General features: G+C 36.9%; 2 pseudogenes; both read right to left on the bottom strand.

The window, feature by feature from the left end:
- Positions 1 to 798: 798 nt before the first annotated feature.
- LOC104853064 lies at positions 799 to 3,098 on the bottom strand (annotated as a pseudogene).
- A 40-nt stretch (positions 3,099 to 3,138) lies between these two features.
- Positions 3,139 to 27,083, bottom strand: part of LOC117284211 — a 35,745-nt pseudogene continuing 11,800 nt past the window's right edge.

A 27,083-nucleotide genomic window follows, 5' to 3' on the forward strand; every position in this document is an offset into this window, starting at 1 on the left:
GAGGAGCTCAAGCTCATCCCTTACCTCTAGCAATTCTATTATTCTGCCATGTGATTGTGGTTCCTTTTATTTTATTTTTTGGTATTTTAGTTCTGATTATCTATTTGATTCTTTCATTCATTTCTTATTTCTCTCAACCTGCATCCCAATTTACTGTTTTTTTCAATAAATTTTGGCTTTTGAAGAGATCATTTCCTGGTTTTCATGGGAAAGCAGAATCATCAAGTTTCTTATCTTCCTGGGCTGAGTCTTCTCCACAATGTGCTGCTTTTGGTTCTAAGGTGCTGGTCTTGTTTCACATGGCAGAATATTTCTCTGTGTCTCTGTTACATTTTCCTTCTCCTTTAGTGAAAATCTAGGTAGTTCTCATGATTTTTAGCTTTCTCTTAGGTAAAGGACAGCTACAGTTACTAAATTTTATAAAATATTGTTAACGAGGAAATTAGAGGTCCTCCAGGAAAGTACTTAGAACTCGGTTTCTAGAATGCTTAGGGCTGCAAATGTGTAGCAGAAATGGGAAGAAACAAATGCCTACTTTACTATTTCTCTATGCTCAACCTTACCCTGAATAGCTCATTAACGTTTTTTGGAAACTTTGGGGATAAAGCAGGAAAAGAAATTTGAAGGGATAAATATAGAGTATTTGTATGGGTCTCTCTCTCTCTCTCTCTCTCTCTCTCTCTCTCTCTCTCTTTCTCTCTCTTCAATAATAAAGCAGTGCAATACTTTGTTTTTATATATTTGTCATTCAATAAATGCTGTAACACTGAAATCACAGTATGATTTAATCTCCTTTTCCTAAGAAAGGTTTTCTAAAGAAATGATTTGGAGTCCTCCACATTTATCAGGTGCCTTTACATTATTGTTTTCCACTTTGGCAATTCTGTATCCAAACTGCACGGCCCATTTCAGCAGAAGGGCAGAGGCTGCAAGACAAGCTCCACTGCTGCTTGATGGAAAAGTTTTCCACCAATTCCATGGGGTAAAGTCAAGTTTACCTTTTTCCAAAATTGGTAGGGAAGTTAGAAAGTAGGCAACCTTTTCATCTAGGAATCAAAATTGTTCTTCCTTTCCATGATCTCTAATAGATCTGTCCTCACATCTAAGATTTCTAGAAGAAATCTGGCCCAGTTCCATTGCCATTTCCTCATTCAGTACTTTCAGTCCAAGTGTCTGAAAGCAGATATGGTGCCCAGAATGAGCAGCAAGGTGCTCACCTGCACCAATGCCTGTGAGAATTACTTCTGCACTGCTGTGAGATGATTTCCCACATGCCTGGGTTGCTAATCAACCCATTTCTCCAGAAGCAAACCACATTACATAGCCAGTGCTGTCATCTAAAGCTGTGTCCAAGAGATGATTTTGAGTTCTTAGTTTCTTCAGTTCTTCCAGAAAAACATTAATTTCAAAAAAATTCCAAGTTTGAGAAGAGTTAGTAACTTGCAGTTCCTTTGTTTGGCTCTTCCTGTATTTTTATCTGGGACATTATTGTCAGGACTACCACCATCAGCAGCACCAGCATTCTCAGAGAATTCTTCAGAAAGCATTTCACAGTGATCTTTCTGTTTTCATTTTTTATTAAAGCTAAGTCGGCACAGCCTTCTTTTTTTTTTTTTTTTTTTTAAAAAACATCAAGATCTGTTGGTTCATCGAAAGGACAGATCTGTTGGTTCATCGAAAGGACTGTGATGATCAGCAAAGGTTGCAATCATTAAGGAGTCAGTGCATCCAGAAAATAGGATTGCAATATTTGCTTTCTTATCACAAGTTTTCAGGACTTCATTTGGTGCCAGGATTTTTGATCCTAGATAAATTCAAGACACACCTCTTGACTGCAATACTCAGAACATGAATGAACTAGTGAACTGCTTTTTTCATGTATCCATCTGTAAGAAAGACTTGAAGTGTCTGAAACACTGGAGATTTTTCTTTAGTAGTTTCCAGTAGAGCTTGGAGCAAAATCATCTTTAAAGAAACAATAGGTTTTTCAAGATATAGTTTGGCTTTGTTCACCATTAGTGATACAAATGTTAGCAAGTCTGCTAAAATCTGAGTCAGGGCATTAACACATTCTTCAATAACATTCTTCTCAAAAATATGTTTCCTAAGATAAAAATTTAAAATCATATATCTGGAAATGGCCACAGACTTTAGAACAATTCTGAAAATCCCAGCTGCTGGAACTTCCTACCACTGTGTTGTACTTCCTTATGTCAGGGTGCCAAATGAAGGGATGTAGAAATCTTGCCTAAATTATTAAATGACCAAAGCAGGCTATGGAGACTGAAAAACTCCTTACCAAACATAAGTAATGACTAGAAGTGTTGGGAGCTGGCTGAGGATCGAGCCATGATCAGGAAGCATCTTGCCCACCTCCTGCATTTCATGACTTCCCTCCCTTTGCACCCCAATTTACCCTGCCAAAATAGATAGCCCAGAGTGCAAAGAATGCTCCTTGTGCTCAGCAAGCTTGCACGTCCCTGCTCCTACCAGTCTTATCAGTCATCCAGTCTCAGAATGCATGAGAACAACAGATTACTAAGTACACCTTGACCCATCTCCTTGTTTGTACTTCCCCTCCTTATGTCTTAAATAAACTGGCATGCAGGCTGCAGTGTTCTTCCCCATTCAGCAGGTGTGGAGGTCCCACCTGGTCCTGGTTTAATTCTCTTTTGATTTCTGCATCTTCCATTGCCCTACTCAGACCTCAGAACCTTGACACACAGGTCACAGCATAGAAGATGATAGGATATAAAAGACCAAGGATCGTGTACTGCAGAGAATAGTGACAAAATATCAGATTTGCTCTTAACATGAGTAAAGATACTTTGAGATAATTTGAGTATCATTGTCTTCAGTTTCAATCTTTACTCCACCAAAGACTTCTCCATAGGAACACATCACCTCTTTCATCTTCACAGGTTGGATAGTCAAAACACCTCTCAAGTGAAGGACATGACCAGAAAACTAACAGTGCTGATTAATAACAGATTTTAATTAGTAATTACCTCTATTCGTTCTCGCCATTTCAGATTATACAGCAAATCATTCTTGAAATGTTCAGCAGAAAAGCTTATAGAACAAAAAATGTCACACATTGTTATATGAAGTCAGATTGACTATTTCTTGATTCTGTTCTTATCTAAGTTTTTCTATTTCTTTTTTCAATTAATCTAAGATATTTTTGCTTTCCTTTTCAGAAAACATTTCTGTGAGTCTGCAAGAAAGAAAGTGTTGCTATTCTGTTGTTACCTATATACTTTCCTATTCTTCAAATTAGAAAGTTCATCCACTACAATTTTCTGCTCTTTAATATTGGCACTGAGCTATCAGTGGAACTCAGCTCACCCATGGCTGAGCATCTTCACACTACTCAGGATGAACAGGTATTTTCCTTGATTGATTCCAGGCACCTCAGGCTCCATTTGTACTAGTTAAAACTTGGAAACAGCCCAAATGTCCAACAACAGGAGACTGGATAAGAAGATGTTTTTTTTTTTTTTTTTTTTACAAAATGGAGTACAACTCAGCCATAAAGAATGAGAAATTAGAGACATTTATAGCTAAATCAGTGCACATTGAGGCTATACTATACTCTTAAGTGAAATAAATAGAACACAAATATGTAAATATGGAATCATTTCTCTGGTGTGAGAAACTGAAAGTGTAAATGAGGATCAAAATGTATGATAGGTAATATGAAAGAGGAAGGAAAGATCCAGAGGGGAAGGGAAGTAAGAGGGATAGGAGAAAGGAAAAAAGGGAAAGGAAGATATATGAGTAAAGGAAACAATGGAAAGAAAGTCTTTGTAAATAGAGAGGTGGAGGGGTTTAAGGGAGGGCAGGGGGAATGAGGAAAAAATAAGAACTAAGGTACATCATGTAAAGGTACAAATGATGAATGTCATCATATTGTATACCTAAAATGTGCCAATAAACTTAGTGAATTAAAAAAAGAGATTATGGTACCCAGTGTATTAACTATTGTTATTCTCTACTTCGTTAAGAAATTTTGTTTTATTTTTTCACAGAAGTAAGGAAAGTCTTTTTTATTAATACATACTTGTGTTATATTAAAATATATAAAAAATCAATTTTAAAAAACTTCTAGATAAGCACACAGGAAGCAATTTTTATAAGATTTTTTCATAAATTTATATGTCACTTCTGTATGAATTTTCACATGACTTCATGTATTTTTAAATATTGAAAACCTCACTTTCAAAACTAAGAGGCTTCAGTACTGTGTGTATCCAGCATGTAGGCCACCAGAAGCACCAATATATCATTTTTGTTGATTAAGCTTTCTCACTAGGGTGAGTTGATCCATGACTTTGATTTGAATATGGGTGGCAGAAAGAAATCCCACATTTTAGCATTTATAGGACATGTGTCCTTTGAAAACTTTCAAGACTTCCCCAATTTTTTGTGTTTATAGGGCTTGTCTCTAGAAAGAGCTTGTTGATGCATCATAGTCATTCTTGGTGGAGTAATATAGGATCATCCTATCTCACCTTCCTGTTTCTGCTCTTGTCCAAGGATCCATTGCACAAAATAGAAGCTGATGTTCAAGCTATTTAAAGATTAATATATAATAATAATAATTGGTGATTCAGATACAGTGGCCTGTATATTTAAGACAAATAGGTAGAGTTTAAGAACATACCCATTTTCTCATATTTTGTTAACAAAAAGTGTAATGTCCTTCAATTTAAATATGAGCGGCAATTGAATGCACTAGATGAAGACATCTACATTTTTGCAACCACTGGGTCATTAAAATGTTTTACTCTAGGGCTCAGAAACTGCATCTGGCCCCTATTTTGTAAAAATGATGATTTTTTTTTATAGTGAATAGATCTAGATAGTATAAACAAATAAGATCATTTTATACCACAAAGGTAACAAAGCTTAGTAGCTACCTTTTTACCCAAGGGGAATTAGGAGCATGTTAAAATAGCACCATGGAAATACACTGAGAGGCTGAAGGACACATCTGAAATGGCAAGTGAATCCAAATTTCTCAGGGCTGTAATTATACCTCCACCAGTTGTATCATGTGTCAGGATGAATCTTGGCTCTGCTTACCACATGGCCTCCTTTGGATTCATAAGAGACATTTCTGTCTTCTGTGACTGACTCTTGTCCTCTGGGGTCCAAAAGCCTCCCTGCTGAGGAGATTGAGTGGTTCACCCAGTCTGATCCTTTCAGAGAGGATCCATTGTACCCTGGATACTGGCTGACCCTGGAGGGCTGTTCTCTTTGCCCAGACACCCTCCTTGCTGTGTCTCTAACACTTGGTTGTTGAACACCCAGAAGGTCAATTACACTAATCTTGAAGTGGGAACAGTAGGCTTTAATCTTAACTATTATAATTCTATCCAGATATCAAGCATTTTGAAATATGAAGTATGATTAGTAAATAGCTACATCTTTTATCAATTATGAGCAATATTAATATTAGGGGTCAGTATCATATTTTGTCTGTAAGAAACTGTTTAGGTTGTCATTTTGAAGTCATATTTCTGAAGAATGTTACCAGATAACAATTGAAGTTTTATAAGACAAATTTAAATCATAAAGTAGACATACCACACCAATTATGATGAAAATTTAGAACTATTAATTCTTATTATCTCTAAGAACACATTTAAATTTATATTTTAGTATAACTTACCAAAAGACTGCCTTTATCTAATTATAAAATATTAAATCACATAAATACATTTTCATCCTAATTTGCTACATATATATTTTAATAAGACAACTAAGCAGAATGGACTTGTTTAAATAAGTACTTTATGGGTACCTAATGCTCAATCTTGAATTACTAGTGGCACTGCCCAAGCTGCATATTGTTTCAGTGCATCTAAATATCACAAAACAATTACATAAAAATCACATAAACATAAGCCCACACATGTCTATTGTTATAAACAATTTTGTTTGAGGGTGCCCATATGGTAAGGTATTCTCTAAGTTTTGTATTTTAGAGGGCATGTGTACTTGGGGAGTGTTATAGCTTGGGTTTAGATGTCCCCCAAAGCCTCATATGCTCTCAGAGGGGATTGATTCATGGTGGGTCTAGGACCTAAGGCACTCAGATTAAGGGCATGAGTGCTCCCTGTCCTAAGTAATCTGAATAGAATAAAAGCGGCAGAAAGATGCTGTTAAGGTCCCTTGTTGCTTTTGCTGCCTTCTGCTTCTATGAACTGTTGCCCCTTGGCCACTCTGCCTTCGAGCCAGCCGATTATGGACCAAAACCTCTACAAACTGTAAGCCAAGTAAACCTTCCCCCCTTTAACTTTCGAGAATTTTGTCTCAGCAACAAGAGAAAATTAACTAACACTGGGACCATAAATGTATTTAATAAGCCAAGAGGTTAGCAATAATTAGCATCACAATCTTGTGATGTGCTGTCGGTGGGCCAGACAGGTACAGAAATAGGTGCAGCAGCTTCGAAGACCAAGTGCTCTGTTTTACTCCAACACAAATAGTGCCAAATGACCTCCTGGTTTTGTTTGAGCACAAATGAGAGCTGAAAAAATTAGTGAGTGCTGTTAACTTTCTTCATACATGTGAAGCTTAAGGGTTAATTTGGGTCTGAAGAGCATATTTTCTGGGTAGTGGTGCAGATTAAAGCAAAAGGACTCTTTTTAGCAGTGGTGTTATGTGGAACCAGAAATATATTATGTGAGAAATGGAATATAGGGGAAGACAAGTTAGAACTGAAGTTCATAATTTGAAATCTTATCTTGCATAGACCTCCTATGACCAAATAGGCATGAACAAAAGCCGGTGTTTTACAGAGCATGAGGAGGATAAAGCAGGAACTTCTATACCAGGGAAGAAACAGCTATCTGGGGATGAATTTAGCCTAGGCATCTCTTTCAGTAAAATTCAAAGCTGGACTTGTGCAAGAAGAGTGAGCCAGAGGGAGCAGATCCTCCTTTCCTGATGAAGGCAAAGAGATAGAGTATTTCTCCTTTCCAGCTTTCATCCAACCTTAGACAGACTCATCCCAATTTTCCCCTCAAAAGCATATGTTTGCTTCTTTTGTTTTTTAAAACCTGGACTTAATTTAAAATTAGATGATTAGGGGCCAGGGATTTAGCTCAGCGGTTCGGTGGCCTGCCTTGCAAGCACAAGAACCAGAGTTCAATCCCCGGTACCAAAAAGAAAGAAAGAAAGAAAGAAAGAAAGAAAGAAAGAAAGAAAGAAAGAAAGAAAGAAAGAAAGAAAGAAAGAAAGAAAGAAAGAAAAATTAGATGGTTAAAGAATAAATCTGAATGTCACAAAAATATACCTAGATGAGGCTAAAAAAGATTTTTAAGTAGTAGTCAGGCCAACACATCATATTCCCAAACCCTTGGGTCCAATTAATCCATTGGCAACAGTATTTAGTCTGGAAGGCTTTGCTCAAAGCATCCAAATATATTTCATCTAGACTTGCTCTGCAGAATTTTCTATGGCACATTTGTTAGAGCAGGGCAGCATAGATTCAAGGTAGTGAGCAAGGGCTGTGTCTGACTTCTCAAAATTCAGGTTTTCTTTCTACATATTCTCAAAGACATCTTCATAACACGTTTATAAGACAGGTGTTTTGCCCCAGTTGGTTGTGCCATTCAGTCTTGCTATAATTCCTAAAGCAAGTGCCAAGACCCAAATTTAAAAATATATAAAAAAAAGTATGTGCTGAGCTATGACCCATAGTATCTCAAAATGGTAAAAGCAAGACACTGAGAGCATTTCCTATTAAATTTCTGTACAATTTTGATATCTCCAACCAATTTCAGTAAGGACCATGATTTTTTAATGCAGCCTTTATCATTTTATTAGCATTTTTAATATGTTCTCATAAGCCAGGTCAGTTACAAAGCAATGCATTTAGAATTCAGTGCTGTAGTTGCACTCTGCATGCAGAAGCTATGTAGAAACACAGGCCAAAACCTCTTTTCCTATGGGCTTTCATAACAAAAGTCCATCCTTCTGCAAATGAAATTTCTTGGGCACAGACCTGTGTGTTGGAAGAAATCCTGCATAAGTTTTAGGAAAAATCATTTCACAATTAAATCATGATAAGGCCTGGTTTTCCTGCCTACAGGTTGGCTATGGCAAGTTGAAACATAACTCCATTTTTGCCTCTGGTCACAGCTGAGACCTCAATGGCCCCATGATGCTATGATACTCAAGGAGAGAATTACATCAGTTAATGACATCCTGGTTCCTTGACAACCAAGTAGTAAGAGAAAGATTTCACCTAGAGAGGGACAAATTCCTTATCAGCTTAACTCATCCCCACCTATTATTGTAAGAATGTTCTCCTTTCTGCCTTCATCAACATAAAATCCTCATGGAGGAAAATCCTTATCAGCATAAGATCCATATCAACATCGGATTACCATAACCCCCAAGTCACCTGATGATCCCTCCAATTATTGTGTGTACCCAATAAATAGTGGCTAGCTCAGAGAGTCTTAGTCTTTGCTCACTCTGAGGCACTGACCTTCCTGTCCCCATATACTTTTTTGGGGGGGTACCAGGGATTGAACTCAGGACCTTGTATTTGCAAGGCAGATGGCAGTACCAGTGAGCTAAATCCCAACCTCCCCCAATACGCTTTGACATTACACAAATCTCTGTTTTCTTTTTTCTTTGGCCCTCACCTTCTCCCTTTCTAGGCAGTTAGAGGATTGGTCACCCTCTGATACCTGTGGGAAAGCAGAGAGAAGAAATGGACAGGAAATTCTCAAAGGTCCCCTATAAACTCCAATCTCTAATCCAGCACCTCGTTTATATACAAACAGAAGCACTTCGCATTGTAGTGATGTTGGGGAGGGAAGAAAACAGGGAGAATCATGTCATCAGGTAAAGTAAAAGGGGGATGTGAAGCAGAAGAAAGGCAAAAAACAAATTAAAAGGGAGGAATAAAAGCAAACAGTTGATCTAGCAGAGTTTGTCTATTAGTAAGGAGTTGAATGACATTGTTTAGAAAATGAAGAGAAAAAAGTCTAGAATGAAATGCATGGGAATCTTATTTATGCAGCTGTGTTTTGTTTGCTTTGCTTTCAGTTTCCACCACCATTGCTGAAGTTTTCATTAATAGTCACTGAGGATGTGTTATGCTCATTGCTCTGATAAATCTCTTATCTCCTCCTTTACATGGGAAAGAATCCTCCTGAGGTTGTCACTTCCACTTGGGCACACTCATTGATACTGCTGTTACTACAAGTAAATGGCTGTACTGTTTCCTAATATACTCAGCAATAGTTGCAATCATCCTGTGCTTCAGGTTATCAGTTTAAAGCCCATTGTAGAAGCAGGAAAACTAAGACTCAAAGAAGCAAAAACAAAAACAAAACAAAAAAAAACTAACATAAAATCATTCTCTCAGACTCAACCCACACTAACTTGGTACTCTAACTCCCTTTTGCGCTGGGCTGCTGCCAAGCAAGTTTGTGTTAATAGGTAACACATGAAGTAGAAAGGGGACAGAGAACCTTTTTACTGAATTAAAATATCTTTCTTACAAAGATGTTTACTGAAAGTTTACAAATCCCATGTGGGAAATTTGTTATAAGATTAAGTATACAAAATTAAGGCAGATAATTAAATATACTCTGATCTCACTCTTGTTTCAAAAATTTCATGAAAAGCAGTATGGAAGGCATTTTGTGTTTGCATTAACAGTAGTCAGTGGTAAAAACATGGTACAGCTATTGGGAGGCTGACTCTGGAATTAGACAGTCCACATTCGAATCTGGTGTGCTACCCAGTCAAAGGGACTTAGGCGAGTAGGGTAAGGTGCACCTCAGTTTCCTCTCACTTTATATTGAGGACAATGTCAGTATCTACTTATTAAAATCATCATGAGAGCTAAAGGAATTAACAAGAGCTGTAGAGCAGTATGCTAAACAGTAAGCACCACGGGAATGTTAGCTATCGATTATTTCTAAACATTGTGCAAGATTTTAATTTTCTTCCTTATAAGTTTTAAAATTCTAAATTTTTAGCATATGTGTGATAATTTTATATTTTAAAAAATCTATGAAAATAAGAAAAAGTGTCCAGCAACAGATAACCTTTCACAGCTGATCTGACAGTTCTATCCCGGTTAAGATTTGAGCTCCTTTATAACTCTCCATTTTTTAGCTCCTTGGACAATTTGTCTTACTGACAGGTAAGTGCCTTGTTCCTGAAAGAAAGCTACATGAATTATAGCTGCACTGAAGTCTCTTGATGAAACCAGAGCAGATGTTTGAGCAAGAGTTCCAGATATCCAAGTTTCCTTAAAGGGACAAGGTCGATCTCGAAGTCATCAACCCAGAGAAAAAAACACCAAGTTCCAGGTAACCTTGTGCAAATTAAATGCAGGTAAATGAATCAAGTTTTCCTGACATGGAGTCATTGCTCTATATAACCTTCAGTGGGCTGCTGGTCTCACCATAAATATGTGCTGCAGCAAATGCAAAAGCATTTATGCTGAAAATGAACCACACTGGATTCCCAAGAAGTACAGCACACACTAGACAACTGGGCAAAGACACAGGAAGGGCTGCCTCCAACCAGATGCTTCTCAAAATAAGTGGCAAGCACTGTAGAGTCCTGTAAGAATTTCAAGAACCATTCTTCTAGATTAAGAAAATCACAGAAGGAATAAAGACAGAGAGCAGATGGTGTGTTCAAGCTGTCTTAAGATTTTGAAAGAGATACTACATTTTGATCAAGTGGCAGCTATTTATGTATACTTTAGGCAGCACCCACAATATCAGTAGTATGTATTATATTTCCAAAGATGGCCCCCACCACAACCCAGAGACCTTATTATTCATTAAAGTGAGCTTTTTATGGTAAACTTCAAACACTGGATATAATCTGTCAGTGTCACAATTTTTAATTTAAGATGTTCAACCCCTCAATAACCAGGAATAAAGCTTGTAATTACCATTAGTAAATTTTGTAATATGTGTTATAAAATTACATTCATCCATTGGTTTATTTATTTATAGGATTTTAAAACAGAGGTTTTCCTGCAGTTGAAAACACAACAGAATTCTCTTTTTTCCTTTTTATTGAGTTTATTGGTACAATCTAGGTATACAATACAGTTATATTCATTGCTGGGATCCTGTACCTTCACATGACAGGTCTTAGTTCTCATTTTTTCCCCTTGTCCCTGCCCTCCCTTCACCCCTCCTCCCCTCCCCATTTACAAATGCTTTATTTCCATTTTTTCATTTTCTCATATTTTTTTCTTTTCTCTTATTCCCTTTCCCCTACCCTTCTCACTTTCCCTACACCCTTAGCTCTTTTCTTCCTCTTTCACATTATTAGTTATCCCATTAGGATCTTGTGTACTATTATAGCTTTTCACACAAGAGAAACTATTCAGTATTTATACATGTGCAGAATTCTTTTTGTTTATACTTTGAACAATGCTTTATGGCTATTTCTCATAAAGAATTCTGTAAATAACATGGGATTCACAGAAGTTTATATTAACCTTGAAGCAATAAAATTAAGCCTCATCAAAATCAAATAACTCAATGTTCCACATAATGCAAGGTATTTTAGCCTTTAAAATATAGCCTTTCTGTATCTACTTGTAAATATATTTTCTGAAGAAGTCCCCAATGAAACAAAAATTTCATAGTACAATTAGAATGAGCTAATGTAGTTTCAACAGGCATATCGTTTAAATATTTGAGGAAAATATTGAGTTCTTATGTACTCTTGAATTTTCTTCCTGTTAATTCCTTTCTGCTTATTTTGAAATTTCAAGAAAAACAGAGTAAAAGAGAAAGAAAAATAATTGATTTCACTACTTTTCTAGCCATGTGTAACCTATACCGAGAATGAAGGAATGTCATCTTACTCCAGTACACATGGGCTGTTCTCTAAATGAGGTTGGGGGTTTTTTCTTTTTTCTTTTTTTGCTCATTCTGTTATGCTGCTTAATGTGGCAGCAGGCCAACCCTGGACAAATCTAATTACGTGATTCCCCAGTCTGTAGTGACTCTCATCTATGAGATTTTTGCAGGACATCTGTGTGTTTCTTCCACCGAGCCCACAGCCCAGGCCCAGATCCAACCTATCCAAGAAATACATTAAAGTATTTGCCATTTATTAGAATTTTCCACTGCTGAGATTAATCACCTTGACAAATTATAATACCTCTTCTGCTGAAACATTTTCCTTTATTTATTTGTTTATTCTATTTTTTATTGAAAAGTTTTCCTAATACATGAAGTGCAACTTCATGATTGAACATTTAATTTTTCTTCCTTGCTCCAAAATCTGCTGCTTACCAGAGAATGAATGCTCCCTGACTGACAGCAAAAATAAATCTCTATGTGAAATATATGAGAAAATACAACTTTCATATTGAACAGCTCAGGTTTTCTAATTCATATTCAAGAACCGATAACAAGGACTCCTTTAAGGGTTCGGTTGTACTCTGAAAGCCAGCTACCACACATAAAAATAATTATTGTCATTATTTTATGAGGAATTGTCCTCAAAGAGCTATTGTTAGCAATTTGTCTCAGTAGTGTCTGGTATCTAGAGGTGTGGGCAAGGCAATGCAACTCCAGCTGGCCTCTGACTTGTCAGAGCCACTATCCTGCCTTCTTCCTTGTCCCACTGCCTGCGCTTCCTGCCTGCCTCACTACTCCTCTCACATTTGGTCTCTGCATTTTGCTTCCATTCTTCTTAAAGATCTCTTGATATCACCAGTAGCTGTTTTCTTGACAAGAAATGATGGTTTTATTCACTATCCTTGATCTGATCTTTGCTCCTTTTGGAACACTATCCATTTCTTTATTTCTCTAGTCTGCATCTCTTTTAAATAAAATCTACTCATTGTTCCAGACTTTTCTTGTTTCTCACAGGTCTGTCATCTGGCCCTCATAATTGCCTGTTATCCTTCTTAAGTGACTATATTTGCAAACTCAACTATCAACTATCTCTCCTGAGAAATCATTCCTCTATTTCCATTTCAGTCTCTCACCTTCCATCTGTTCCCTCCCCCTCAAACAGCCACCAGGTATTTTAGTTTGGAGGACCTGCCATGACCTCAAATTCAGCATTCAAACATATTAGAGACTGACCTTAACTCTTCACTAGTTTAGTTCTGTGTTATGACTTGTATTTAGATGCCCACCCTCCCACCCAAGCACTCAGGGGTGGAGCTTTAGGAAGGTGGCTGGATCATGGGTAGGTTATGCCTTATTTAGATTCCCACCCTCCCACCCAAGCACGCAGGGGTGGAGCTTTAGGAAGGTGGCTGGATCATGGGTGCATGATTCTGGGATTAAGAGTGGGTTATAACCAAATTGGTTTAGAACAGTTCTGGATGTAGATAATGGAAGCCCCACACTGAATGTGGGTGGAACCAAGCAATAGGCTTATAGCTTGGGTGGAATATCAAGGGAAAGAAAGAAGATGGGCTTGCTGTTTTCTGCCTCCTGTTTGCCCTGCCATGGACTGTTTCTCCTCTGTGATACCCCCCTGCCATGCCACCCACCTTGGAGCCAGTGACTATGGACTGAAACCTATACATAATATGAGCTGAAATAAACCTTTCCTCTTTAGTATTTAGGTGTGGGTATTTTGTCTCAGCAATGAGCAAAGTTACCAAGACACTCTTTTCCTGGTGTTCCACTTCCATCCTTAATGTCACCATGAGGTCAGTTAGCCAAACCTCAAAGCTGGGTAACCTTTCTAAAGTTTTTTCTTTGTGTTAGTTTCAGACTATAAACTTCAGCAAAGTCCAAGCTTGGTTTTGCTCACTGAGGAAGGCTCAGCTCCTGGAAGAGGTTGTGGCACACAATGAGCCCTTCATGGAGACACTGAATGAGTAAAGTTTGTATATTCAAACATAGAATTATATAAATATTTAACATCATTGTACTTTTGCTAGAATAAATATATTTAATAATATATAAATAAATACATAATATATAAATAAATATTTGCTAGAATAAATAAATGATACCCAATATGCATCCTAATCATTACAATTATTATTATTACCATTATGCTTATTTTCAATGTATTGCATGATCCCACTCATGTGTGGAATTTTATATTGATCTCTTAGAAGTTGAAAGTAGAATGATGGTTAGAGGCTAAAAGGGGCTGCCCATGGGTAGAGAAAGGTTCTGAGTTAGACTGGAGCAAAAAGTTCTTGTGTGCTACTGTGAGGTAGGCAGATTATAGATAAGAAGGTACTCTATACTTCTGAAAGCTGGAAGAAAAGATTTGGAAAATTTTTGAAATAAAGAAATGATAAGCATCTGAGGAAATAGATACATTTACTTTTATTTAAGCAGTACACAAAACATACACACATCACAACATTACAAGGTATCTCAATTGTGTAGTTTCTATGTACCAATTAAAACTATATTTAAAATGAATGGAATTTAAAAATTAAATTATTCAAAGTATTAAATTGTTTTTACTCTTTGTAAGATTGTTATAATTTGATAAATGTTCAATGCCATTGAAGAATCAAAACATAATAGCAACCAAACTATTTTTTTTGCTCTGGCTTTGCTCTGCTATGTTAAAATGGGCTTCTGTGGTTATATTCTGATAATCTGCCTCTGCTCAGATTTCCTTTGATACATTCTGTCATTTTATTTACATTTCACTTCTATTTTATAAAATTATATTTCATTAATATAATTTATCTTCTTGCTTATTGCTAGTATTTATTTATTTTCTGCATTTTTTATTCTGTTTCAGAAAAACCTGATTTGGGCAAGCTAGAAGATATTAGTGTGTTGTTATTCACTGTCAATACATCTCTTGATGGGGAGGTGGAATCAATTCTTTAATTCTCTAGTGATATTCCTTTTAAGAATCAAGTTTAAATATGATTTACACATAGGAGTATTTATATTATCTTCCTTTGCATTTTCCTTCACCTGATTAAATGCAAGAGCATTTATCTTCTTTTTAAAATGAGTTATTTGCTTGAAATCAGCTAGCACAGTTTTCCCAATTCTTTTTTTATACAGAGTTAATGAAAACTAAAGTATATGCAACATTTTGAAAAAAATTCTTTAATTCTCATTGGCCCCCAAATTACTTTAAAAATGCAGTCCAGACCTAAGAGTAGGGAAATGCTACTCTGAGCTCTGCGGCCTTTTCTAGCTGTCTGAGGTTGAAGCGCCTGCTCATACTATCTGTGATGCTTAGGCTGGTGTTTAAGTAAGCTGACCCCAGACACCCTGAGCTGCAGCACCTCCTCAGAACCCTCACATAGGAAGCAGGGATGTTAGCAATGCCCATCACACAAGTTATAGGCTAAACTGACTTAATGAAGCATTTTCCATACTGCCAGGCAGATGAGAATTAAGGCTGTGAGAATTAGAGGGCAGTAATAGGTGGTGGTGGTATGAACTATTACAGTAGCTAGCTATCAGGCTGAATTTCACGTACAAGAAATCGTTAATCATCCGAACATATTTACAAGACAAGCACAGCTACTATCTTTTACAAGTGAGAGAAAAAAACAAGTCCAAAGAAATTAAATAGCTCAAAATGAGTCCACATAGCTGGGAAGTGGGAGAATCTGCTTTCAAGACCGTGAGATGTGAATTTGGACTTAGAGCATGCCTGAGCTTCAGTAAGTGCTTTATATACTACCTCATTGAGCTCCACCATCTGCATAAAAACTGTTTTATATTACAGTCCAGTTTGACATTGTCTTGCAAAGTTCTGTGCTGAGAGTGTTTTTTCTGGTTTCTCCAGTTCCTTAGGAATCTGTCAATGGCCCAGGAATCCTTTTCAAATGTTGGTCTGGATATGACTAACAGATTCAAGGAAAGATAATCTTCTGCTTCCTCTTTGGTATCTCTATCAGGAATGAACTGTATATGGAATCATGAATGTTTAACAAAGTGGTCTGTGTCTGTCTTTGAACCTGGTGCTGCCAGCTGTATAACCTGGGGCAAGTTACTTCAATAACTCCTCCAGCCTCACTTTCTTCATTCTGAAACCGAGGTGATGAGAGTGCACCCATAAACCTGTCACAAGTGTTAGATGACAGGATGCTTTCAAAGTCTTTAGCTCAGTAGTGGAATCATTAAACACGAAGAGAGAAGAAAAGTTGAGTTCTTCCACTAATAGTTTCCTGACTCGTTTTCCTACAGGAAATATGACAGTGCTAAAAATCTGGGTTCATTTCCCAGTACTATAGTTACAATGTTAAATTCTATTGCATAAGAGCTTTCTGTATGTCACAGGGAGCTCCACGGTTCATTTGTCTTTTACCACCCTCCATAGGATAAGTTTTCTTGCTCAGTAACTTTCCTGACTCATTCTGTTCATGGCTTTCTCAGTTCTAACACTCTTGAGCGCTGCACTTGCATACTGCACATCACTGTCCACATCCAGGACACAAGGCTTCTAACTGAACATGCCAGGGCCATCTCCAGAGAATGGCTCAGACAAAAAACTCTTACTATTTGAGTGTTTCGCCCTATTGATCACCTATTGATTCACCTCTGGTGAATTCAGTTTTCCTGAGTGGTGTTCCTTAAGGTTGTTCTGTCCACAGAAATTCTTGCTACCAGTGATGCAAAAATTGAAAATATGAGCTTCCCTTGCAGACCAGCATGATCACTTCCCCATACTGAAGGGCTGTCTTTCCTCAGGAGCGTTTACCTGCTTCCTCTGAGCCTTTCCTGGAACATCCTCCCAGCCCACCAGCCTTGGGATGGACTCCATGGCAAAGAGAACAGGCCTAAGTGAATCTACCCTCTTCTTCCACGCTCATTAACAGCTGAGAAATCCCACAGTTCTCCCTCCAAATAACTGCCAGAACCAGCAGAGACTTGGAACAGCAGGCAGACAAAGAGAAACAATTTAATTTTTCTCTGACTGGTTGCTCCTTTCCAAATGTGACAGCTTTTCTCACCAAATGGCTGGTATTTTAGTCTGAGTGAGGGGGAAACAAGGCAACAGTGACCCCAAATGGTTAGAAATATGATGAAAGGGTGTTTCTGTCCCTTCACACACAGAGAGGATCACTGGGTACATACTGTCCCAGTAAATAAGGGGCAAAATATTGCGGGGCCTAAGACTATCTAGAGACTAGTAGGGATTTTTAAAAATAACATGAAGCTCTAATTTGACTTCAGTCTCTCCAGTAGTATATGGGGGGGAAATATAATTCCCCCTGAACCCATAATGACACAAAGTTCTAATAAGAGGCTTCTAAATATCTACTAAAAAATAAGAACCCTGAATATATGTTTCATTCCTTGCTTTTTTCTTCATATATATTTTTATTTGTATTACATTCTCCAAATCAGATTTTCTAGTCATTTAATATGAATTTTATTTGGTGCTACTGGATCATTTGTATGATCTATTTTGTTTATTTTAAATATTATTTTGTTAAAAAAAAAGCATCAGTAGAGTTTCTAGAAATCAAGAAAAAATGCAAATGTTGCTATTTGGCATGATTAACCATTCATGATGACATTCATCTAACCAACACCTCAAAGCACTGTATATTGCATTAAAAGTTCATATAATAAATTTGCTTAGTATAGACTTACTGTGAAAATGGCAGGCAACAATGTTGTGGAGAGCAGAATTTAGTGATATGCACAGGGAGAAATCTAGAAAAACAAAGAATGGTTAAAAGGGAAGTCAGAGGGGGAAGGGAAAGGAATAAGGGAAAAGAAAAACTATGAGAAAGAAAAAAATGGAAACAAAGTCTTCGTAAATAGGGAAGGGTGAAGGGGGTGAAAGAGGGCAGGGGTATGGGGAAAAAATAAGAACCAAGACATATAATGTAAAGCTACAAGATGTAAATGATAAATGTAAATGTATTGTTTGCTTTAAATATATCAATAAACATTTTTTTAGACAGGGTGTCACTATGTAGTTGAGACTGCCCTGGAACTCACTATGTAGACCAGGCTGGTCTCGAACTCACAGTGATCCTCCTGCCTCAGCCTCCTGAGCGCTGGGATTACAGGCATACACCATGACACCCAGCAGTACCAATAAATTTAATGACAAAAATAAAATAAAATAAAATTAAGTCAGTATCATTTAAAAAAAAGCAGCTAGCAAATTTAGCTTACTCAAAGGTTAAAGTGCCAGTGAATAACATTCTTTTTTTTTTTTTTTTTAATGTGGGAAGAAGCATGTGGTTGGCTCATAGTGGAGACTCAGAAGTACTTGTTAACTTTTGGTGACAAAAAAGACATAGAGGAGTCAAAACAAGATGATAATTTATAAAGGAGAGAGAAATAGAGTGACACAGTTCTTATCATGTCTGGTCTTCTTTTCATCATGTAACGCACTATGAATTACTGGGATGATTAAAAAGTTAGAAAACAAGAACTTTGCAGATGGGATAAGATTAAATAAAACACAATTTCTCCACCCAAACAGAATAGGTAAATTGTGACAATGCTTCCCCGTGTCAGCCCCTAAGTGAATTTTTAGTTAAAACTGTGTCCACATCTAAGCAAGTGTTTGGTTAAAGTTGTTTGCTCCTTTATTACAAAATAGAAGCCTGGATGTTTTTTTCTTTTGCCACTTTGCACACTTCTCTGTCAGGTAAGATACATGTTTAAATTGATGTTTTTGATATATCTATTTCTCCCACTAGAATATGAACCCCCCAGGACCTAGAACTGCACCAGACCATCTGTGTATACCAAAGCCTTGCCCTCAGGAGTTAGTGCTTCTCAGGTATTCACATCTGCCTTTTCCCAAAAGGAGTTAATGCATCCTTTTTTTTTGTCTGGGAGAATCTGCTCCTCGACTCTCCACTCTTGCACTATAGCTATCATTTACCCAAATGCTCAGTTAAAAACCTGGAAGTGGCTCTCAACTTTGTTCTGGCCCTGATGCCATCCAGCCCTTTACAGTCCTGTTTTGTGTCATCTGAACTACATACGTCACCAGCTCATCTCATCCTGTCACCATTGCTACCCTTTTGGGCTGGAGGAGGAGATTCTGGCATTCTCTTTTGCCACTTTGCAGTTTATTCTTTACAGATGAGCCAAAGTGACTCAGATCATGTCTTTCCTTCCTTAAAATTCTTTTTTTTCTCATTGAGTTTATTGGAAATTTTGAGGTATAAAGTACAGTTACAGTCATCATTGGGAAAGGGCTGAAGGTGTAGGGGAAGTGGGAAGGGTAGGGGAAAGCAAATAAGAGAAAAGAAAAAATAAGAGAAAATGAAAACAAAAGTTTTTGTAAATAGGGAAAGGTGGAGGGATGAAGGGAGGGTAAAAGAATGGGGAAAAAATGAGAACGAGACCTGTCCCTGCCTAAAATACTGACATCCCTGGCACTCAGAGCAGTCCCTGGCCAACTTGTGCTTCTGACTCCATTCCTTACTCACAAGAATCTATCTATGTGCCATGGCCATTGCCTGGAAACCTCGAACTCATTAATTACTGGTTCTTAACTTTGCTCTTCTGCCTGGATGGTTCTTCTCACTACTTGTTCAAGTCATTAATCCTTCATTCTCTGACAAATTCTCTGCAAAATGTTACTTTCTTTTTTTTCATTAATTTTACTGGTACATTTTAGGTGTATAATATGATGATATTCATCATTGGAAATTTGTACTTTTGTACAAGATAGAACCTGTTTCTTATTTTTTTTCCCCATTTCCCAGCCCTTCCTTCAACCCTTCTGCTCCTCCCTCTTTATAAAGACTTTGCTTCCATTTTTTCCCTTTCTCAAATTTTTTTCCTTTCTCTCCTTTCCTTCTCACTACTGCGCTCACTTCCTCCTCCCCTTTAGACCTTTTCTTCATGTTTCACATTAGGTAGTATACATTTTAGTTCTTATTTTACACTTTCAGTTTTTCTCACGAGAGAAGCCATTACATATTTACACATCTGTCCTATTTATTTCAATCAATATGCATCCATTTAGTTAAAAATGACTATCATTTCTCATTCTTTATGTCTGACTAGTTCTCCATTTTATTTTTTAAGAACCACATCTTCTTTATCCAGTCTCCAGTTGATGGGCAATTGTGTTGTTTCCAAGTTTTAGCTATTAAAAACTGTGCCACTATAAACATGGGTGTGCATATATCATTGCGGTATGATTCTTCTAATTCTTTGGGGAAGATATCCAGCAGGGGAATAGCAGGATTAACCTTTAGTCCCAGGTTTTTGAGGTACCTCCATATTGATTTCCACAGTGGTTGCACCAGTTTGCACTCCCACCAACAATGGAGAAGGATTCCTTTCTCCCCACAACCCTGCCAGCATTTGTTACTGGTTGACCTATTGATAGTAGCCATGCTCTTTGGGGTGAGGTGGAATCTCAATTTTGCTTAATCTGCATCTCTTGGATAACCATTGATGTTGAACATTTTTTCACATGTTTATTTCCTCTTTTACTTCTTTGAGAAATGTCTGTTCATTTCAGAGGACTGTTTTGGGGTTGGGTCTTTAAATTTGGGGGTCTTATTTTATTGAGTTGTTTGCAAATTCTAGATAGTAGTCCTTTGTCTGAAGAACAGCTAGTAAAAATTTTTTCTCACATTGTAGGTTGTCTCTTAGCTCTGTTGGTGGTTTCTCTTGCTTTTTAATATAATGAGATCCAAATTGTTGATTTTTTGTGAGACTTCCTGTGCTACTAAGGTTTTGTCCATAACCTTTTCCTATGACTTATTTTCCAGCAAGTTTAGTGTTTCCATTTTAATATTTAGAACTTTGATCCATTCTTATTTTAATTTAGTGCATGGTGAAAGATATGGGTCTAGTTATACTATGTGATTGGTTGAAATCCAGTTTTTCTAGCACCATTTATTAAAGAGGCTATCTTACCTCCAATGAGGATGGTTGGCTCCTTTGTCAAAAATGAGGTGTTTCAAATCCTTAGGTCAAGGAGAGCCTGGAGTGAGGTATTCCAAGTCCTAAAAGAAAATAACCTCCAACCTAGATGGATGTATCCTGCAAAACTCTCTTTCAAAATATAAGGGGAAATAAGATACTTCCATGACAAAGAACACCTGAGAAATTTCATGAACACCAAACCAGCACTGCAAGGAATTCTAAACAATATCCTAGAAGAGGACAATGAAGATCACAATACCATGAGCCCCAAAAGACCAAATCAAATAGACAAGGCAAGAAACTAAAAGGAGAAGGGAGAAAAAGTAAAAAGAGTGAACAAAAGGACAATAGCATGACAATAATGTCAGAACATATCAGTTATAATCATCAATGTTAATGGCCTCCATTCACCAATCAAGAGAAATAGACTGGCAGAATGAATTAAGAAGCAAAATCCAACAATGTGTTGTATACAAGAAGCACACTTAGTGCAAAAGGAAGCCCATAGACTGAAAGTGAAAGGATAGAAAACAATTCTCCATGCATCAGGAGCCCAGAAAAAAGCAGGGGTAGCAATCTTATTCTCAGATTAAGTAAATTTCAAACCAAAGCTCATTAAGAGAGACAAAAAAGGGCACTACATCCTCGTAAAGGGAATAATTCAAGAGGAAGAGTTGACAATCATAAACATATATGCACCAAATATAAACGCCCCAACTATATAAAACAAATATTATGTAACATGAAAAAACCAAATAAGCACTAATACAATTTTAATGGGGGATTGAAATACCCCACTATCACAAATTGACAGATCATCTAGGCAGAAAATCAACAATGAAATACTACATATGAACCAAGCTTTGGAACACATGGACTTAATAGATGTCTAGAGAGTATTCCACCCCACAAAATCAGAATATACATTCTTTTTGGCTTCACATGGATCCTTCTCCAAGGTAGACCACATATTGGCTCACAAAACAGGTCTGAATAATTGCAGAAGAATTGAAGTCATCCCCTGTATATTATCAGATCATAGTACGATCAAGCTGGAGATCAACTGCACAAGAAAGTGTAGGAACTTCACAAGCACATGGAAACTGAACAACACTCTCCTAAACAATCAATAGATTACAGAGGAAATTAAAGAAGAAATTAGATGGTTTTTACAAATAAATGAAAATGCCAATACAACATACAGGAATGTATGGGACACAATGAAAGCAGTTCTTCAGGGAAAATTTGTAACATTGAATGCCAACAGTAGGAAAAGAGAGCTGGCTCAAATAAACAACCTAATGATGAAACTTAGACTCCTAAAAAAACAAGAGCAAGAAAAACTCAAAGCTCAAACAAGAGAGGACATTATAGAGATCCGAGCAGAAATCAATGCAATGGAAACTCAGAAAATGACACAAAAAATAAATGAAACAAAGACCTGGTTTTTTGAAAGAATAAATAAAATTGACAAACCCTTAGCAAACCTTATTAAAAAAAAAAAGGAAAGAAAAAGCTCAGATCCATGCAATTAGGAATGAAAAAGGCGAAGTCAAAACAGATCCAAAAGAAATCCAGAAGATCATTAATATCTATTTTGAGAACCTTTACTCCAAGAAAATGGAAAACACAGAAGAAATGGACAGATTTTTAGATACTTATGAATTACCTAAGTTGAACAAGCAACATAAAAACATTTTAAACACCACAATTACAGTCAGTGAAATTGAAAATGCAATTGAAAATTTACCAACAAAGAAAAGCCCAGGCCCTGATGGATTCACTGCTGAATTTTACAAGACATTTAGAGAAGAACTACTTCCATTACTCTTCAAACTTTTCAATGAAATTGAAAGGGAAGCTATACTTCCAAATTCATTCCTGGAAGCAAGTATCACTTTGATTCCCAAATCAGGGAAAGATGCAACTAAAAAAGAGAACTACAGATCAATCTCCTTAATGAATATAGATGCAAAAATGCTTAATAAGATACTAGCAAACAGAATACAGAGGATTATCAAGAAAATCATACATCAGGAACAAGACAAGGATGCCCACTATCACCACTCCTCTTCGATATAGTTTTGGAAATGTTAGCCATAGCAATTAGACAAGAGAAAGAAATTAAAGCAATAAAGATAGGAAAGGAAGAAGATAAACTGTCATTACTTGATGATGATATGGTACTCTGCATTGAACACCCAAAAAATTCCACCAAAAGACTTCTCAACTTAATTGACACTTTTGGCAGAGTAGCTGGATACAAGATCAACAACCAAAAATCAATAGCCTTCTTGTACACAAATAACAGACTCACTGAGAAAGAAATTAGGGAAACAATTCCTTTCACAATAGCACCCAAAAAAGGAAGTATCTGGGAATCAACCTAACAAAAGAAGCAAAAGTCCTCTACACTGAAAACTACAGCACTCTGAAAAAAGAGATTGAGGAGGATTTAAGAAAATGGAAAGATGTCCCCTGCTCCAGGGTAGGAAAAATCAACATAGTGAAAATGGCCATACTACCAAAACTGCTGTACAGATTTAATGCAATACCAATTGAAATCCCAACACTGTACTTCACAGAACTAGAAAGAAGAATCCAAAATTCATTTGGAATCTTAAGAGACCTAGAATAGCAAAATCCATCCTAGGCAACAGACACATGGCAGCAGGTAAAACAATTCCCAATTTGAAGCTATACTACAAAGCCACTGTGATAAAAACATCATGGTACTGGCAAAGAAGCAGACCTGAGGATCAGTGGAACAGATTGGAAGACACAAAAACAACTCCAGATGCACTCAGCTACCTCATCTTTGACTAAGGAGCTGACAGTCCCCACTGGAGGAAAGATAGCCTCTTTAATAAATGGTGTTGGAAAAACTGGATCTCAACTAGCTTAGACCCTTATCTGTCACCATGCACTAAATTTCAATCCAAGTGGATTAAAGATCTAAACATAAAAAAAAAAACCACTAAACTTGCTGGAAGATAAGTTAGGCAGAACTCTGGAAGACATTGGCATAGGAAAAAACTTTATGAATAAATCCTCAGTAGAAAGAATCAACAACTGGGATCTCATCTTATTAAAAAGCTTCTGCACTGCAAAAGAAACCATCAACAAAACTAAGAGACAAACTACAATGTGGGAGAAACTTTTTACCAGCTGCTCCTCAGACAAAGGACTATTATCTAAAATATATAAAGAACTCAAAACAACCATCCCCCATCAAATATAAAGACCCAGTTCTAAAGTGGGCATCTGAAATGAGCAAACATTTCTCAGACAAAGAAATAAAAGCAGCAAGTAAATATATGAAAAAATCCTCCACATCACTGGTCATTCGAGAGATGCAGATGAAAACAACACTGAGATATCATCTCACCCCACAAAGAATGGCTGCTGTCAAGAAATCACACAATAACAAATGTTGGCGGGGTTGTGGTGAGAAAGGAACCCTTCTCCCTTGTTGGTGGGAGTGCAGACTGGTGCAACCACTATGGAAGTCAATATGGAGATACCTCAAAGAACTAGGATTAGAGGTTCCATTTGATCCAGGCATCCCTCTGCTGGGTATCTTTCCAAAAGAAGTGAAAGAATCATGCCACAGTGATATATGCACACCCATGTTTATAGTGGCACAGTTTGTAATAGCTAAAATTTGGAAACAGCCCATCTGCTCATCAATTGGAAACTGGATAAAGAAAATGTGGTTTTTCTACACAATGGAATACTACTCAGCTATAAAGAATGAGAAAGTAGATTCATTCATAGTTTAAATGGGTACATTTTGAGGATATGCTTCTAAATGAAATAAATAAGGCACACATATGCAAATGCCGAATAGTATCTCTGGTATGAAAAACTAAAATAGTACTCAAGATCCTAATGGGGCACTTAGCAATAGGAAGAAAAGGACAAAAGGTGTAGGGGCAGTGAGAAAGAGAGGGAAGGAGGAATAAGGGAAAAGGAAAAAAATATGAGAAAATGTAAAAATGGAATTAAAGCATTTGAAGGGGCGAGGGGAGGGGAGGGTAAAGGGAAGATGGGGACAAGGGGAAAAAATGAGAACCAAGACCTGGAATGTAAAAGTACAAGATCCCAGTAATGAATGTAACTGTACTCTCTACCTAGAATGTACCAATAAATTAAATTTAAAACAAAAGAAAAAAAAGACAATCATACATCCTGACCAAGTCAGATTCATTCCACAGATGCAAGGGTGGTTCAACATACATAAGCCAATAAATGTAACACGTTATATTAACAAAGTCAAGGACAAAAAACATATGATCCTCTCAATAGACGCAGAAAAAGCATTTGATAAAATTCAACACCCATTCATGATAAAAACCATTCAAAAAATTGGAATAGATGGTCTATACCTCAACTTAATAAAGGCTATGAAAAACCAACAGCCAACATCATATTAAATGGCAAAAACTGAAAACCTTCACGTTAAAATCAGGAACAAGACAAGGATGACCACTATCATCACTCCTCTTCTATGGAAACATTAGCCATAGCAATTAGACAAGAGAAAGAAATTAAACCAATAAAGATAGGAAAGGAAAAAGTTAAGCTGTCATTATTTGCTGACGATATGATACTCTACATCGAAGACCCAAAAAACTCCAACAAAAGACTTCTAGACTTAATTGACAGATTCAGTGTAGTAGCTGGATAAAGGTGAACACCCAAAAATCAATAGCCTTCTTTTACACAAATAACAGACTCACTGAGAGAGAAATAAGGGAAAAATTCCTTTTACAATAGCATCCAAAAAAATGAAGTATCTAGGAGTCAATCTAACAAAAGAAGCAACAGATCTCTATACTGAAAATTACAGCACTCTGAAAAAAGAAATTGAAGAGGATATGGAAAGATATCCCCTGCTCCTGGGTAGGAAGAATCAACATAGTGAAAATAGCCATACTACCAAAAATGCTATACAGATTCAATGCAATGCCAATTGAAATTCCAACACTACATTTCACAGAACCAGAAAAAATAATCCAAAAATTCATTTGGAACCAGAAGAGACCTAGAATAGCAAAAGCCATCTTAGGCAACAGACAGATGATAGTGGGTATAACAATTCCCAATTTGAAACTATACTAGAAAGCCACTGTGATAAAAACAGCATGGTACTGGCAAAGAAACAGGTCTGAGGATCAGTGGAACAGATTGGAAGACACAAAAACAAATCCAGATGTACTCAGCTATGTCATCTTTGACAAAGGAGCTGACCATCCCCACTGCAGGAAAGATAGGATCTTTAATAAATGGTGTTGGAAAAACTGGATCTCAACCTGCCAAAAATTAAAACTGGACCCTTATCTTTGGCCATGCACTAAATTAAAATCCAAATGGATTAAAGATCTAAATATAGAAACAGAAACATTAAACTTGCTGGAAGTTAAGTTAGGCAGAACTCTGGAAGACATTGGCATAGGAAAAGACTTTATGAACAAATCCTCAGTAGCATGGGAACTAGCAGATACAATCAACAACTGGGATCTCATCTTATTAAAAAGCTTCTGTACTGCAAAAGAAACCATCAGCAGAAATAAGAGACAACCTACAATGTGGGAAAATTTTTTACCAGCTGTTCCTCAGACAAAGGACTATTTTCAAGAATATATAAAGAACTCAAAACAATCAGCCCCCCACAAATATAAAGACCCGTTTCAAAAATGGGCATCCAAAACGAACAGACATTTCTCAGACAAAGAAGTAAAAGCATCAAGTAAATATATGAAAAAATGTTCCACATCACTGGTCATTTGAGAAATGCAGATGAAAACAACACTGAGATTTCACCTCACCCCACAAAGAATGGCTGCCATCAAGAAAGCACACAATAACAAATGTTGGCAGGGTTGTGGGGAGAAACAAACACTTCTCCATTGTTGGTGGAAGTGCAGACTGATGCAACCATTATGGAAATCAATATGGAGATACCTCAAAGAGTTTGGACTGGAGTTTCCATTTGACCCAGCCATCCCTCTGCTGGGTATCTTTCCACAAGAACTAAAAGAATCATATCACAGAGAAGTATGCGCACCCATGTTTATAGCGGCACAGTTTGTGATAGGTAAAACTTGGAAACAGCCCATTTGCCCATCAGTTGGAAAATGGATAAAGAAGATGTGGTTTTTCTATAAAATGGAATATTATTCAGCCATAAAGAATGAGAAAATAGATTCATTCATAGGAAAACGGATACATATTGAAGAT

The sequence above is a fragment of the Fukomys damarensis genome, unplaced genomic scaffold (genome assembly GCF_012274545.1).
Source record: "Fukomys damarensis isolate Sample0158 unplaced genomic scaffold, DMR_v1.0_HiC HiC_scaffold_35, whole genome shotgun sequence".
Lineage (NCBI taxonomy): Eukaryota > Metazoa > Chordata > Mammalia > Rodentia > Bathyergidae > Fukomys > Fukomys damarensis.